Source organism: Somniosus microcephalus, chromosome 2 (assembly GCF_052327205.1).
Source record: "Somniosus microcephalus isolate GS21.2 chromosome 2, FLI_Smic_1.0, whole genome shotgun sequence".
NCBI lineage: Eukaryota > Metazoa > Chordata > Chondrichthyes > Squaliformes > Somniosidae > Somniosus > Somniosus microcephalus.
Genome location: NC_140988.1, coordinates 43,154,454 through 43,172,464, shown reverse-complemented (window position 1 = coordinate 43,172,464; position 18,011 = coordinate 43,154,454).

Below are 18,011 nucleotides of genomic sequence, written 5' to 3'. Positions count from 1 at the left end.
CGAGGTTTCGGGGTCACCAATGTAGGTGTCTTCACACTACTACGAAAATACTGCGGTTGAAACTGACAGTTAAACAAACGTGGTTTAATGTACTGAAACAGTTACAAACAAAAGAACGCAGGAGAAACTCCACACAGGTCTGTACACTAGCTGGATCCACGAGGACTGACTGAAACGCCCTAACCCCCTGATGTCATGACGTCATCACGTTTCCCGCCGTTGGGAACATCACGTGACCCGCGTGATGACGTCATCGCGTCAGATCGCGATTTTATCGATCCCGCGCTGTTTGAACAGAGCAAACACTTAAAGGTAACAACTATGGTTAAAGACAATTATAAATGTTACTGCAAGAGTCTCTTGATGGCTTTGCCACAATAGATTATTTGCAGCTATCAAGTAAAGAAATCATCCCATGCTGACACAACACCCGACCCCCTTACCTGACGTGGTTCCTGAGCAGTGGGGAAGCCGTTGGCGAACTCTAAAAATCTAAAGGTAAGCATGAAATACTAGTTAATTGCCTCTTAAAAATCTGTCTAATGATGTAAATTGCCTCCCCCGCCGCTTGGTGTTGGGTCTGTTCAGCGATGACAGACCTGACATCTGAGAGATTAGTGTGGAAATTTTCCCAGCCGACCCGCCACTAAACACACCCGCTGGCCCTCGGAAAATCCCCCCCCCACCCCCCGCCATGTTTAAGAGGTCTCTGAACCAAACTACTGAGAAATCTACATGTAGAATTTCTGTTTGCCTGATGCTGGGTGTACACTTGCCCCATAGGGGCATAACCAACTTACTTAAGCCCAGAGAATTTAGGAGCAGGTTGGTAGAGCTAAGGCCTAGGGACGCCAAAGTGGATGCAGGATTACAGATGCTCTTTAGCCAGCTAAAATTGTGAAGATTGCTAGCATAGAGCACTCAAACCTCCCTGCCACTTGTCCAGGCAGGATCATCCCACCAGTTAGGGCATTGGCTTACAGGGTTATCTGAAGCAATGTGGAAAGAATCACCACCTCAGTCACAGGTTTGCCCTTTCAAGTTCCATCAGTAAACGGGACAGGGTGGAGTACTGTTGACCAGTCTGGTTCAGGTATTGAATTATTGAATCTGCCATAGACGGTTGACTTGGAGCCACTTTGACTGCAAAAGGACCCAACTTTACACCCACTCAGAGGGGGTCGTTCGGCCCGACTGCCTGCCTCTCTTCCGCGGCCATGTTCACGCCTGGGTGGCCATGGAGATGGAGCACGCAGTGTCCGCCGGCACACTTGAGGCCTTCCGCGACCGGTGGGCGCCGCGGGGACTGGAGTGCATCATCACCCCGGCCAACAAAATTTTTATTTAATTTGTTAGGTTTTATTTAAAGTTATTTTATTTAAAGTTATTTTAGTTACAGTCTATTTGTTTATGTAAACATCAGAAGAGTACACCCACTCAGAAGGATAGTCACTTATTGGCTGTCAGACAAATGAGAATTATGGGTTTGAGCTTGTAATAGGTCGACAGCCGATACTAAGAGCTCCTCTCAGTTGTATGGTGTGCAGAGCATTTCACCAAAAATGCATTGCCACCATCCTCCTTGTCACAGCATAGCCACACACCAGACCCCATTGAATGGTAGTTCCACCATTGGAGGCCTGGAACATCAGCATTAGCTGGTTGCCGCTCTGCAATTATGGTAGGCAACAAGCCCTGGATATATGAGCATGTGTTCTTGTACCTGTTCGGCAGGTAACACCAACAATGTTATCCCATATCTCACGAGTTTCCTCATCAGCTGTATTAGAGATGACTGCCTTAAGCACGGAACTGATCTACACAGGACAGCTTGCATTGCATCAGCCACCTTGTTGGTCTAGACTGCGTTAGGTCAAATATTAAACACTGTAATAGATGGCTAGGCCCCAATTTTAGCCTGCTCTTTTGAGAAGGTGAGCAGGATATCCATCCCAAGCTGGTGGGGGTCTTGTTTAATTATGCAGATCGGGGCCTGGTGATGTCATCAAATTGAAAATTTCAATTGACCCAGCATCCACAGCCTTTTGGGAAGAGATTTCCAAATTTCCACTGCCCTTTGTGTAGAAATGTGCTTCCTGATTTCACTCCTAAATGGCCTATCTCTAATTTTAAGATAATGATTCCTCATTCTTGATTTCCCCTACCAGAGGAAATAGTTTCTCTATATCTACCCTATTGAATTCTGTTATCATTTAAAAAACCTTGATTAGATCACCCCACTACCTTCTAAACTCAAGGGAATACCAACTAAGTTTATGCAACCTGTCCTCATAATTTAACCCTTTTAGCCCCAGTATCATTCTGGTGAGTCTGCGCTGCTCCCCTTCTCAGGCCAATATATCCTTCCAGTATTGCAGTGCCCAAAACTGAACTCAGTACTCCAGGGGTCTGACCACAGCTCTGTACAACTGAAGCATAACTTCCTTCCCGTTGTATTCCAGCCCCTTTGAGATAAAAGGACAGCATTCCATTAGCCTTTTGATTACTTTTATTACCTGTCCACCAGCTTTTAGTGATTTTTGTACCTGGGCATCTAAATCCCTTTGCTCCTCCACAGCTCCAAGTCTCTCACCATTTAAAAAATTCAGATTTTTCTTTCTTGGATCCAAAGTGGATGACCACACACTTCTCCATGGTGAACTCCATTTGCCACAGTTTTTCCCACTTACTTAGTCTGTCTATGTCCCTTTGTAACTGTATGATCCCATCTACACAACTTACTGTACCTCCTAAAGTGGCATTTGCAAACTTGTATATACAACTGTCTATTCTTTCATCCAATCCATTGATGAATATGGTGAAAAACTGAAGCCCCAATGCAGGTCTCTGGGGAGTTTGTCACATCCCGTCATTCAGAGAATGTTACCTTTATCTCTACTCTCTATGGGTACTGGCGACTGCATTGACTCTGGTACTGACCTCATTCCAGCCATGATGCTTGTCTTGTTTTGCACACTTTGTACAAAAATAATAACTTGCAGGACAACGGAGTATTACAGTTTAACTCTTTATTTAAGCATTAGGTCTGATCTTACTTGTATCAGCACACTGGGGAAAAGATGGAGTTCGGACCCCTTACAGATGCCTGCAGGCCAATGACAACTCAGCATGTGATCACATGTGAATATAATAGGTATTCCTTACAGATGCCTGCGGGCCAATGATAATTCAATATGCAAATGTTACAATGCTCTGGGTAGGATGATCTGAATTCCAAACAAGGCCGCCCTCCTGGCTTGCACCTCATGCAGCCAGATCGCTACTGCTCCATTACAGAATCTGGCTATTGTGCTGCTGTGGCAATTCAATTCATTTGTGCTGCACTGCCAAACTCTTTAGTGACTTCACCTTGCAAGCTATTAATCTGACTCAGCTCTGCTTTAAGAGGTTGCTGCAGACATTTAAATACCTGCTACAACGCTCCCAAATTCTGAACACATGCATTCAGGTTTTGAGGCTCTGCCCACATTGTGGGTGGGAGCTGAAAATTCAGATGGAAATAGACATGTACTAATATTTAGGCAAAGGTTCCCCCACATTCCAATTGTGCCTCCAGTAATGGTACCATCATAAGTTTCTTTTGTGTTGAAGTACCCTAGAAGTCAATAAAGCACAACATTAGCTAGTAACACACCATGTTCCAGTTTATGTGATGCACTCACACATTTGTGGGTTTAGCTTAAGCACACAGATTTTTGTCATTTGCGTCATTCAAAGCCTACAGTCTAGAAATTTGACCGCACAGCAGCCGTTTTTTGGGTGCTAAGTGGCTTCCTAAGTTTCCAATAGGGCAAGCAAGATAAGTCAGAAGTGCGCCACCTGCCAGATTGGTGTAGGCAAAAAAACCACCGTCCGAAGCAGGTCATAGGCGCTTTGCATATTCAAATAAGGAGCCTGTTTGCAGCCGCCTCTACGAGACTGGGTTGTCCTGAACGTAGCCGGCCCGGTCTACATGTGGCCTAACAGGTGGTCCTTAAAGTGATTGCTGCAGGCTGCAACCAATAAGTTAAGTGTTTAAAATGTACTTACCTCAATGAGGCGCAGGAAACCCCACACGCTAACATTATGGGATGTGGCTTTGACCCCATGGTTGCCCATATGGTACAATATTGATCTCAGTTGGCCACTAGAGGAGGTGCTGCTTCCACAGAACCAAAGATGGAAGTCAACAGGCAATTGAATGCCTATCATTTGCCACAATTCCTGGAAGCATCTCAAAAAGGGGTTTGGTAGAGATTAAAAAGAGAGCAGTTACCTGTTAGATCCGTGATTCTGAGAGTATGATGTTTTCAAATAACTACACGGATGCTGTAACTTAACAATCAACAGGTGTTTACTGGAGTAGGGTAGGCTCAAGACTGGGGGTACAGAGGCATGCTCAAGGCTTATATACAGGTGTGGTCACTGCCGGTACTACAGTATACAGGAGCTGTAAAAGTAGTTCTCTCTTAAAGGTACATACACGACAATTCCTCCCCTTTTAGATTAGCAGTACCCATAATATTCAAATAACAATTAACACTTTAACATGCACATTGGCATAGTGGTTAGCACTGTTGCCTCACAGCGCCAGAGACCCGGGTTCGAATCCGGCATCGGGTGACTGTCTGTGTGGAGTTTGCACATTCTCCCCGTGTTTGCGTGGGTTTCCTCCGGGTGCTCCGGTTTCCTCCCACAGTCCAAAGATGTGCGGGTTAGGTTGATTGGCTATGATAAATTGACCCTTAGTGTTAGGGGGATTAAATACGTGGGGTTACGGGGATAGGGTGGGATATGTGTTGGTGTAGGGGTTACAGGGATCGGGTGGGATATGTGTCGGTGCAGGCTCGATGGGCCGAAATGGCCTCTATCTGCACTGTGGGGTTTCTGTGATTCTGTGATTAAACAAAAATAGTCCATTTATAGATTCAGTCTTTGGGGCGGCTTCCTGATCCTTCCTGGATAGCGCTTTTCCTGAGGTTCTTGTTCTTGGTGCGGAGGCGATTCTGGCCCCTTTTCGTCGGTTAGTTCATCAGTTTCCACTGCTACTGGTTCTGAGGTGGATGCTACCGGTATGTTGGGTTCATCCCCAGGTACTCGAGACATGGGGTTGACTCGTTCCTGTGACGCTAAGATCTGATCAACGTGGCATCTCACAAGGTTCTCCCCGACATCCACTGTGTACATTAACGGCCCCTGCCTTGTGCATATCGTTCCGGGTTGCCATTTCTCTGTTCGGTAGTCACGGGCCAAGACTGGTTGTCCTACATTGAAGCTCCTTGTCGGCTTCTCATTGATGTGCTGGAATTGTTTATCCTCAACATTTCTTCTCACATTGGGTCTGAGCAAATCCAGACGAGATCTCAACCTTCGGTTAAAGAACATCATGGCCGGGGTCTGGTTGGTAACTGCATGTGTCGCATTTCTGTGGGCTAATAGGAAATTGTCCACCTTATGCTGTAGTGGAATTTCATCATCGCACATGGCCTTTATCGCCTTGTTAAAGGTTTGTACGAACCTCTCAGCCAATCTATTTGTGGCTGGATGATACGGGGCGGATGTGTAATGCCTTACCCCATTCCTTCTCATAAATTTCCAAAACTCTTCGGACACAAACTGTGGTCCATTATCAGAGCAAATCTGCTCTGGCAAGCCGTTCCTGGCAAATATGGTCCGTAGGACTGCAATCGTTTTCTCTGTAGCGGTTGAGGACATTTTTATCACCTCAGGCCATTTCGAGTGAGCATCCACTGCTATTAAGAACATTGAGTCCATGAATGGACCAGCAAAATCAATATGCACCCGTTGCCATGGAGAGGAGGGCCACTCCCATGGGTGTAGAGGGGCATGTGGTGGTGCATTTTGGACCTTCTGGCATCCTGAGCAGCTCTTGGTTAGGTCCTCAATTTGTTGATCGATCCCCGGCCACCACACATAAGCCCTAGCAAGGCTTTTCATTTACACCCCTCCCAGATGACCTTCATGAAGCTCATTTAGCACTCTCTCCCTTAACGTATCTGCTAGTCCCACTCCAAACTGGCAGTGTTTCGATAGCTTGCGCAGTTCCGTTAAGTACTCAGCATTACTTTCGCCTTTATGCTGGTTCCTTTTGTGGAACTTAAATCTTTCTGCTATCAGCAGCGGTGTGGGGTTTAAGTGGTCCTGTAGGATTTGTACTATGCTTTCGAAATTCTTATCCACAGGCTTCTCTGGGGTTATTAGATTTCGCAGTAAGCCATGAGTTTTTGCACCCATGGAATTTAACAAAACCAGTGCTTTCCTAGCATCTGGCACTTCATTCGCCCTGCAGTACACCTCAATACGTTCCACATATGTCGCCCAATCTTCGACTTCATTGTCGAATGTAGAGATACTGCCACTCTTCGGCATCCCTGGGTGTGATTTAACTGTCAAAAATGGCATCTCCCGCGCTCTCCCTTCTTCTCCACTGGCACAAAATGGCGTCTCCAGCGCTTTCCTTTCTTCCCGCGCTCGCCCTTCTTCTCCGCTGCGGCTTCTAAAAATGGCGTCTCCGGCGCTCTTCCTTCTTCTCCGCGGCTCAATGGCGTCTCCCGCACTCTCCCTTCTTCTCCCCGCGGACACTGTTCAGCCCTTGAGCCCTGGCTGTGCTCTGCGCGTTTTTTTTTTTCTGTGCGCCTTTCCCGTTTCCGCCGCTCGGTCCTGAACCTGGCTGCTGCTTTACCCTCTCTCTCTCTGTTTTGTTTTTCCTCGATGCCGCTCGGTTTTCAACCCCCGGCTGCGCCCTGTGCGCTTCACCCTCTCTCTTACCCCGTCAACGCTGCTCGGCTTTTTCTCTGCCGTTGGTCGGCTCCAGCTGCCGCTGTCCGGGAAGGGTCTGCGCTGTACCTGTTGTCAGTCTGTTGCTGGATCGTCGTGGCTGGGGAGCCAAGCCAGGCTCTCAACAGCCTCCCCTGCGATGTTCACTCTCTGCCGGATGACTGGGTGGTTGCTCGTGGTCGACGCCCGTGCTTCTGGCCTCGACTTTCTTCCACCGCCCTCCCGGAGCGAATCCTTGAAGGGAAATGCAGAGTTGCAGGTAGATTCGAATCGACACTCGTCGCCACTGTTAGATTCGCGATTCTGTGAGTATGATGTTTTCAAATAACTGCACGGATGCTGTAACTTAACAATCAACAGGTGTTTACTGGAGTAGGGTAGTCTCAAGACTGGGGGTACAGAGGCATGCTCAAGGCTTATATACAGGTGTGGTCACTGCCGGTACTACAGTATACAGGAGCTGTAAAAGTAGTTCTCTCTTAAAGGTACATACACTACAGTCCTTTAGCTAGAATTTAGAAATGTTTAAATGGTGGATTACTTTTCATTTACAAGGGTCTGAACTCATCCAATGGAATTCTTTTTGACTTGTAGTTAATCAAATTATGCCTGCAATGATGCTCACAGGCACTCTTTAATAAGTTAAGTAGTCACTTAATCCTATAGTTAACGCATGATTATTAAATATAATTTATGCTGGAGCAAATTTGAGGGCAAATGGAGCAAAGGATGCAGCAGAAAGCTTGATTCAGTAAAGATGCCCTCAAAACGCTTGACTAAATTGTGATGCAGAGTCATCATTGGGATAGATGGAAAGAAATCTGTTCTCTTCCCCATTGATGAACAAGTTAGGCAAATGTGGGATATATTACAAAATGGATCAATGCAGGGTCACGTACCCAACAGGCATGAGAGGAAGTCAAAAAAATGATTACCTTGTAGGAATGGCTAGATTCCTAACTAAAGAACTGAGGTCGAGTCAGTCTGTCAAACAAACGATTTTTAATACTAATCAACAGAGTTTAAAATGAAAACACAGGAGAACTACATTACAGGTCTGTACTCTTTGCTGGCTCCACGAGGACTGGCTAGAGCGGCTCCCCAGCCTGACGTCATGACGTCATGACGTTTTCCCGCCGCTGGAGGATCACGTGATCAACGTGATGACGTCATTGCGTTTGGTCTCATTCTTAAAGGGACCGCGCTATGTACATGCAATGATATGAACAAAGATACAGATTCATTCTGTAGCTAATAATTTGTTAAAGATAATTATGTACATTAGATCAGAGTCCCCCTGGTGGCTCCACCACATGCGCCCCCCCAGAATTGTCTTTAACAGTAAAAGTCAATCGACTAGGAGGTCTGACAAGCCTGTCAGAGCGACTCCTGTATTCATGGAGTGGACGTTGCTGAACAGCGGGCGGGCTGGCGGATGGAAGCCTTCAGTCTGGTGTGGATGCAGCGGGAGGTCGACCACGTCGTGGTGGCTGCGCAGTCTCTACTGGCCGGTTGATGTCCAGGTGTGCCGGTTTGAGACGGTCAATGGATATGTGATCGGGTTTACCACCGATGTCTACAGAGAAACTCTTGTCGCCTGTCTCCAGTACGCGAAAAGGGCCTGTGTAAGGGGCCTTGAGCGGATCCCTATGGGCATCATGACGAATGAATACAAATTCAGCATTCTTTAGCTCCGCTGGTACGTGTGAAGATGGAAGGCCGTGATGCGAAGTTGGGATAGGCGCAAAAGCCCTGGCTGTTTCCCGGTGGCTGCTGAGTTGTTCGGCTGCGGACCACGGCTCAGTTGGAAGCGGCAGGAAATCTCCCGGTACACGGAGTGGCTGGCTGTACACGAGCTCCGCGGCAGACGATTGCAGGTCCTCTTTGGGTGCCGTGCGGAGACCCAACATGACCCACGGAAGCTTATCCACCCATCCGGTGCCTTGGAGGCTGGCCCTTAGCGATGCCTTTAACGATCTGTGGAAACGTTCACACAAACCGTTTGCTTGTGGGTGATAGGCCGTGGTGCGGTGAAGCTTGGTGCCGAGACCCTGGGCCACAGCGTTCCAGAGCTCGGAAGCTCTGAAGAAATGTCCGCCGGAACGCCGAAACGTGCGACCCACGAGGAGAGGAATGCTCTGGCGACATCAGCGGACGTAGTAGACGCCAGAGGAACTGCTTCTGGCCCTCTAGTAGTACGATCGACCATGGTGAGGATGTGTGTGAACCCCTGCGACGGTGGAAGCGGCCCGACAAGGTCCACGTTGACATGGTCGAATCGACGTTCTGGTACTGCGAACGTGGCCAATGGGGCCTTAACGTGATGTTGCACCTTAAACGTTTGACAGACGACGCAGGTGTTAGCCCAGTCGCGGATATGCTTACGCATTCCTCTCCAGACGAACTTAGCCGACATTAATTTTTGAGATGTCTTCACGCCAGGATGCGAAAGCCCATGTATGGCGTCGAAAACTTTGCGGCGCCAGGCGACTGGAACGATCAGGCGGTGATCTCCCATGGAGACATCGCAGAGTAATGAGGTGCCTGCAGCGTGGAATTGCACATCTGTTGGTTGGAGGCTAGAGGTGTCGGTGCGATACGCCTGTGTTTCAGGGTCGGATGCCTGATCGGTAGCCATGAGGGCATAATCGATGCCCAGCTAAACCGCCTATACGGTCGCGTGAGAAAGGCAATCAGCTACCAAGTTGTCCTTCCCAGCTACGTGTTGGACGTCTGTCGTGAATTCTGAAATGAAAGTTAGCTGTCGCTGCTGTCGAGCCGACCACGGTTCGGCGGTCTTGGCCATGGTGAAGGTCAATGGTTTGTGATCTACAAACGCAGTGAAGAGACGTCCTTCTAACAAAAAGCGGAAGTGGCGGATAGCCAGGAACAGCGCCAGCAACTCCCGGCCGAAAGTGCTGTATTTGCGTTTGTTGCGCCAGAGTTGGCGGCTGAAAAATGCCAGTGGTTGCCACGTCCCGTTGACCCACTGTTCCTGCACAGCGCCTATGGCATAGTCGGAAGCGTTGGTGGTAAGGGCGATGGTGGCACCTGGCAGAGGGTGCGTCAACATAGTTGCATTGGCTAGAGCAGTTTTTGTGTTGTCGAAAGCGTTGTCCATTTCGACCGTCCAGGCTATTGTATCCTTTCCGGCCTTGCCTTTGAGGGCCTCATAGAGGGGCTGCATGAGTCGTGCTGCCTTGGGCACAAAGCGGTGGTAGAAATTCACCATGCCCAGGATTCTTGAAGAGCCTTGGTGGACTGCGGCCTTGGGAATGCCGTAATTGCTTCGACCTTTGACTGCAGCGGAATTGCGCCCTCCGAAGTAATGTGGTAGCCCAAGAAGTCAATCTGTTGTAGGCCGAACTGACACTTGGCCGGGTTGATTATGAGGCCATGTTGGCTGAGGTGCCGAAAGAGGGTGCGGAGATGGCAGACGTGTTCCTCTTTGGTAGAGCTGGCTATCAGGATGTCGTCAAGGTAGACAAATAAAAAGGGAAGATCCCGCAGGACCGAGTCCATTAGTCGTTGAAAAGCCTGTGCGGCGTTCTTCAGCCCAAATGGCATCCGTAGAAACTTGAACAGTCCAAAGGGAGTGATGACAGACGTTTTCTGGACGTCCTGCGGGTGTATGGGAACACGGTGGTAGCCACGGACGAGGTCGACCTTGGAGAAGATTGAGTTTCCTGCCAAATGGGCGGAGAAATCCTGTATATGCGGGATCGGGTACCGGTCGGGAGTAGTGGCATCATTAAGGCGTCGGTAGTCCCCGCATGGCCGCCATCCACCGCCAGGCTTTGGGACGATGTGGAGAGGCGAGGACCAGGGACTATTCGACTGGCGAATAATCCCCAGCCGTTCCATCGTGGCAAACTCTGCCTTCGCAGCCGCGAGTTTGCCGGGTTCCAGACGCCGAGCTCGTGCGTAAACTGGAGAGCCAGTCGTAGTAATGTGGTGTTCGACACCATGCTTAGTGGCCGAGGAGGAGAAAGTGGGCTTGGTCAGCTCCGGGAATTGACCTAATAGGCGAGTGAACTCGTCCGGCGAGGGCAACGCGCAGGAGACAGTGTGCGACGTTGCAGAACTGCGGAAGCAAGGGATGGAGTGGAAGGTGGCCGCGTTGACCAATCGACGATTTCTTACATCCACCAAGAAGCTGTTGGCGCATAAGAAATCCGCGCCGAGGATGGCTTGCGAAACCTTGGCTGTAATAAATTCCCACTGAAACCGTTGCCCGCCGAAGCACACCTGGACCCGCCGTTTGCCAAAGGAACGAATGGTCCCGCCATTAGCTGCCACGAGGGAGGGGCCATGCATCCCAAACTGAATATCGAGTGCTGAGGCAGGAAGGATGCTACACTGCGCCCTGGTGTCGCACAAAAAGCGTCGGCCTGAGAGGGAATCTGTAATGTAGAGGAGCATCCCGGAATTCCCAATCGCCATCGTGGCCGCGGAACGTCCCTCAAACTCGGTCCTCCTTTTATGGAGTTGCTGCTGGTGTTGATGTTGGTTTTTTTTTAGGCGCGAAACTGCAGGGAGGGCGGCAGCCTCTGGCTTTCGCGCCGAAACGGGCGTGGTAAAAACACAAGCCGGGGGATGGAGGCATTGGGGCGGTGTTCGCGGGGGAGGGGTGCCTCGTGGCAGCGCAGAATTGCTGCGTGACCGCATAAATCGTATCTGCTTCTGCAGCAAGTGCTGCGCAATCTGTGGCTTCCGATCTGGCGAGGGCAGCCTGAACCTGCCCGGGTAGTTGACTCAGGAATAACTCCCGAAAGAGGAAACATTGTGGTTCTGAGCCAAGGAGCGTGAGCATCTGGCTCATTAACTCAGATGGCTTGGAATCGCCAAGCCTGGGCATAGCGAGCAGTCGGCAGGCACGCTCCGCCTTCGTGAGCCCGAAGACCTGTATTAACCGCGCTTTGAGAGTATTATACTTGCTGTCAACCGGGGGGTTTTCAAGCAGGCTGATGATCCGTGAGGCCGTGGAGCTGTCGAGTGCAGAGACCACGTAAAGGTAATGGGTCTGATCCGCAACGATGTTTTAGAGATCGAATTGTGCTTCTGCTTGGACGAACCAGGAGGCCGCCTGTTGTTCCCAAAACGGTGGGAGCTTCAAAGCCACGGAGTTCGCATCCATGTTTCGTCACGCTTCGCTTCTTCCGCGAAAATTGTTCATGAAAATTCAGGGTCACCACTGTAGGAATGGCTAGATTCCTAACTAAAGGACTGAGGTCGAGTCAGTCTGTCAAACAAACGATGTTTAATACTAATCAACAGAGTTTAAAACAAAAACACAGAACTACATTACAGGTCTGTACTCTTTGCTGGCTCCATGAGGACTGGCTAGGGCGGCTCCCCAGCCTGACGTCATGACATCATCACGTTTTCCCGCCGCTGGAAGATCACGTGATCAACGTGATGACGTCATCGCGTTTGGTCTCATTCTTAAAAGTACCGCGCTATGTACATGCAATGATATGAACAAAGATACAGATTCATTCTGTAGCTAATAATTTGTTAAAGATAATTATGTACATTAAATCAGAGTCCCCCTGGTGGCTCCGCCACAACCTGAAGAAAACCATAAAGTACCAAATATTAATGTGACTGTTATATACATACATGCCATATCATGAGCTAGGACAATCCAGCAAGTGAGCAAGAGATTCACCTGCTCAGCGTTTTAATTATAGTCCTTATACAGAAAGGAATAAGTCATATACTCCACAAAGGAATTTAATAATGCTGAATAAGCTGAACTGAGACCTACATCTTTTATAAGAAATGCTCAGAAACACAGTTTGCCAAATGAATATCATTATGGAATCTGGGAGCAAAGCAAGAGCAGGCAGTTCTATTTTAGACTTCGTTCTGTTCTGACCTTCCATACCAGTGCATTAGATATATCTTCATTTTTCCTCAATCAAGGATTCCCCTCTACCGTGGTTGACATGGCCCTTGACCGTGTCTGTTCTATTTCCCGCACTTCTGCTCTCGCCCCTTCTCCTCCCACCCAGAACCACGGCAGGGTTCCCCTTGTCCTCACCTTTCACCCCACTAGCCTTCACATTCAACGGATCATCCTCCGCCATTTCCACCACATCCAGCGTGACCCCACCACCAAACTGTAAATTAAAAAATACACCAAACAAAAATCGTAAATCTGTGGACTTCTCTGCCGCAGAGAGCTGTGGAGGCTGGGTCATTAAATACATTTAAGGTGGAGATAGACAGATTTCTGCAAGATAAGGGAGTGAAGGGTTATGGGGAGCGGGCAGGGAAGTGGCTTTGAGCCCAAGATCAGCCATGATCTTATTGAATGGCGGAGCAGGCTCGAGAGGCCAAGTGGCCTATTCCTGCTCCTATTTCTTATGTTCTTATGTTCTTAAACACATCTTCCCCTCCCCTCCCCTTTCAGCATTCCGAAGGGACCACTCCCTTTGCAACACCCTGGTCCACTCCTCTATCACCCCAAACACCCTTTCCCCTTCCCACGGCACCTTCCCGTGCAAGCGCAGGAGATGCAACTCCTGCCCTTTTACCTCCTCTCTTCCCACTGTCCAGGGCCCCAAACACCTCTTCCAGGTGAAACAGTGATTTACTTGTACTTCTTGCAATTTAGTATACTGTATTCGCTGCTGATGATGTGGTCTCCTCTACACTGCGGAGACCAAACACAGATTGGGTGACCGCTTTGCGGAACACCTTCGTTCAGTCCGTAAGCGTGACCCCGAGCTTCTGGTCGCCTGTCACTTTAATTCTCTGCTCCACTCCCACTCTGACCTCTCCGTCCTTGGCCTCTTACACTGTTCCAATGAAGCTCGAGGAACAGGACCTCGTCTTTTGATTAGGCACTTTACAGCCTTCTGGACTCAACATCGAGTTTAACAATTTCAGAACATAACCTCGGCCCCTATTTTTTTTTCTTTTTTCTTCTCTCACATGGCAGCTGTTGACGATTCTGCCATTGCCATTTACACTTCATCTGGAGTCATCTTTTGTTTCTTAACTTGTCCCATTTCCATCTCCTTTTGCCTTGCTCCATCATCCCTTTTGTCTTTTAATCTCTCCTGCCTTCCATCCTATCACAGACCTTCCCTTTTGTTCTTTCCACCCCTCCCCCCTTTCCCTGCCCCTGCACTTGCTTAAAATCAGTTACATCTCTAACTTTTTCCAGTTCTGATGAAGGGTCAGCGACCTGAAACGTTAACTCTGTTTCTCACTCTACAGATGCTGCCTGACCTGCTGAGCATTTCCAGCATATTCTGTTTTTATTTCTATTTTAGACTTCTATTCTACCTTCACTGTGCATCAGGTCAGAAACACTTAGCAGCAAATGTGTATTGTCAGTGCGATATACTCAGCTAAAAAATGCACACTATTCTTCCTTCAAAGAAAGAATAAACTTGCATTTATATAGCACCTTTCACAACCTCAGGATGTCCCAAACTGTTTCACAGCCAATTAAGTACTTTTGAATTGTAGTCAATGTTGTAAGGTAGGAAACACGGCAGCCAATTTGCTCCCACAGACAGCAATGAGATAGCGACCATATAATCTGTTTAGTGATGTTAGTTGAGGGATAAATATTGGCTAGGACACCGGGTAAAGGTGGCATTCAATTGCTATGAGCAGATGTCGATGAGCAACAGGACGGGCCAGTCTAGATAGTGGACATCATACACCAAGAGTCTCTAGAGGACATGGGAGCGGATAAGAAGCAAGAAGTGTTTTTTTTAATTCATTCATAAGATGTAGACATCGCTGGCAAGGCCAGCATTGATTGCCCATCCCTAATTGCCCTTGAGAAGCTGTTGGTGAGCCACCTTCTTGAACCCATGTGGTGAAGGTACTCCCACAGTGCTGTTAGGTAGAGTTTTCCAGGATTTTGATTCAGCGACGATGAATGAACGGCGATACATTTGCAAGTCAGGATGGATTTGGAGGGGAACTTGGAGGTGGTGGTGTTCCCATGCGCCTGCTGCCCTTGTCTTTCTAGGTGGTAGAGATCGCGAGTTTGGGAGGTGCTGTCGAAAAAGCCTTGGCAAGTTGCTGCAGTGCATCTTGTAGATGGTACACACTGCAGCCATGGTGCACCAGTGGTGGAGGGAGTGAATGTTTAAGGTGGTGGATGGGGTGCCAATTAAGTGGGCTGCTTTGTCCTGGATGGTGTCGAGCTTCTTGAGTGTTGTTGGAGCTGCACTCATCCAGGCAAGTGGAGCGTATTCCATCACACTCCTAATGATGATAAGGCTTTGGGGAGTCAGGAGCTGAGTCACTCGCCGCAGAATACCCAGCCTCTGACCCCCTGTTGTAGTCACAGTATTTATGTGGCTGGTCCAGTTAAGTTTCTGGACAATGTTGAGCCCAGGATGTTGATGGTGGAGGATTCAGTGATGGTAATGCCGTTGAATATCAAGGGGAGGTGGTTAGACTCTCTCTTGATGGAGATGGCCATTGCCAGGCACTTGTGTGGCACGAATTATACTTGCCACTTATCAGCCCAAGCCTGAATGTTCCCAGGTCTTGCTGCATGGGGGCAGGAAGTGCTTCATTATCTGAGGAGTTGCAAATGGAACTGAACACTCTGTAATCATAAGCAAACATCCCCACTTTTGACCTTATGTTGGAGGGAAGGTACTAGATCAAAGCTTGTACTATATTAATAAATATGTGCAACATTGCCAATAAATGGAATATTAACCAGAGAACATATAGTAATAGAGCAACAGCACAAGGAACATGTTCTGTTTCTGCAGCCACAATAAGGATTGATGATGTAAAAATTGCAATGTACTCAAAATATCATGGCCTAGAAATTTAATCGAACTCTAAAATGGGCACGTCCATCCTAAACTAACATCTCTTTTTCGCTGCTGGACAAAAGAAAAGAACAAGTTTATCACTTGATAAGTGATCCTCTCTCACCTCTAGCCTCCAACCATTCTCGGTCTCCATCTTTGTTGTCTCTCTCTATTTATATGACCAGTGTCCCACTGAATTTGCCTCTTTTGTTGCTTCTAAACTGCAAATACGCCATTCAACACGCTCTTCCTCCTTCCTACCTCTCTACTGTTTTGATATCACAGTCTCCTAATGTAACTCATTCTTTCCCAGAACCTCAAAACCGTGGAACTTTCTGTGACAAAAAATGAAGCATTTTTTGTCCATGATGAATTATTTATTGGACTCTTTATTGCTGGCCAGAGTACACAAAGGGTTAAAGTTAGGTACTGTGGCCCTGAACTTTTACAAAGGTTCCCCAGTTGTCAAGCATTTACGCAGTTTCTCTAGGGGTTGTGCCAATCTCCCGCCAAAGTTATGGTGGGAGACCATAGAGAATCACCATGAAATTTCCAAGCTTGTGAGAGGAGTCTTCAAGCTACAGAGAATATATGTTACAGTCTGGATGCAAAAGGGTCACTTCAGATGCATTGTTCCTAAGAAGCACCCCTTGACACCTTTCTACTTAGCTGTCATTCTATTCATATTTGCCTTGGCCAGGTACACATAGACAGGTTAAGAGGTATCATCGAACTTTACCATAAATGACAGTAGTTTTTCTGTGGATAACCTGTGAACAACTGACCACCTGATGTAGTGTGGACGGAACAGCTCCTAGAGTGGCTTTGTAGTAAAGCATTTATGGCAGTTTCATGCGTGGATTCAATAGATAATGCAGACTGTAAGAAACATTCAATCCTAAAGAAAGTTGCAAGTTATAAGGTGATTAATGATTCCGTAGGAAATAGATCTGCTAACCCACTGACTGATCACCCAGAAAGAATTCCAATCACATCAGGCAAGAATAGAGAGAGGCCTTAGGTCAACACAAGTACAAGCAGGCCTCCCAAACAGACAAAGCAAGACTGAAAAGGGAGACAGCAAGGAACCAGCCAGCCAAATGAGCAAAACATTCTTAACCATAATAAAATATTTAACACAAAGATAAGAAATAACTGAAACTAGCTCAGGAAATAAGATGGTCAGGGGTTACCTTTGCCCTGGTAATAAAAGTCATGAGGTGGATGAAAAATGATGGATATCTGTGATCCCAACCCACTGAAATAAGATATAAAAATGGGCAACAAAGAGAGAGAAACTAGCTGTTAGAAGAAGGGCTTCCTTGGAGTGGATGAAATGCTAGCTTCAGCTTAACACTCTGATTAGGCTCGACCTCTGAGGTGGATCCCATGCTGGCTGACAGCCTAACACCTCCAACAGCTCGAGGAGAGACCCAACAGAAGTGACCGTTGTTACAAAGACATCCGTCAACTTTCATCGACGTCCGTCCGGTCATTTCGTTCAGTCCGTTCCATTGCGGGGCCGTAGATTGCTCTCATCTGTCACGGGTTGTATGTTTACCATATCTATTTCAATCACATGCAGTATCTGATTATGCTTAAACTGTAGCTCTCTAATAAAAAGCCTTACAACACCTAAGACCCTTTGGGTAATCTGTGTGTGACCTGTGATCCAAATCTTACAAGACTATGGAATGGCAAAGTTGCTATTCTTACTGCTTATGACTTAATGCCTAAAGCACACAGGCATAAATTTTAAAAGCTATGGAAAACTCCATGTGGAATGTGCAGAAAATTTGTCATAGAGCTGGAGAATATATGGGAACTGTGGTTAGATGGAAAGAATGTAACTAATTGTAATGGAATATTTCAATTAATAATGTTAATAAATCGGTTCCTGAAAACAGTTACAAATGATTTGAGGGAGTGCTTGCTTGATCAGGAGTGCAAGATACTCAAGCAGTTAGACGAACATGCCTATCATTTTGTGGCCTCGGAAGCACTGGGTAATATTATGTCCGTGTATAATTGAGACACGGACTGCAGGAGTTGATTATAACAAGTCTTTACTGAATGGAGACAACCTGGAAACTGAAACTACAGAAGCCTGCTAGGGCCTTTTATACAGGGGTGGTCACTGCCGGTACTGCAGTCTGAGACCAGTTATTCCCTCAAAGGTACATACACAACAATTCCTCCCCTTTTAGATAAACAGTACATAACATTCATTTAACAACTAAATAATAACTAATTACAATTACAATTACGGTTGCTAGATACATTGGTTGAAGTTAAGCAATTATAAGTTCAGTCTTTGAGGAGGCTTCCTGATTCTGTCTGGATAACGCCTCTTTGGGATATCAGGTTCTTCTGGCAAGGTTGCGTCGGGATCAATGTCGTTGTTTGGTT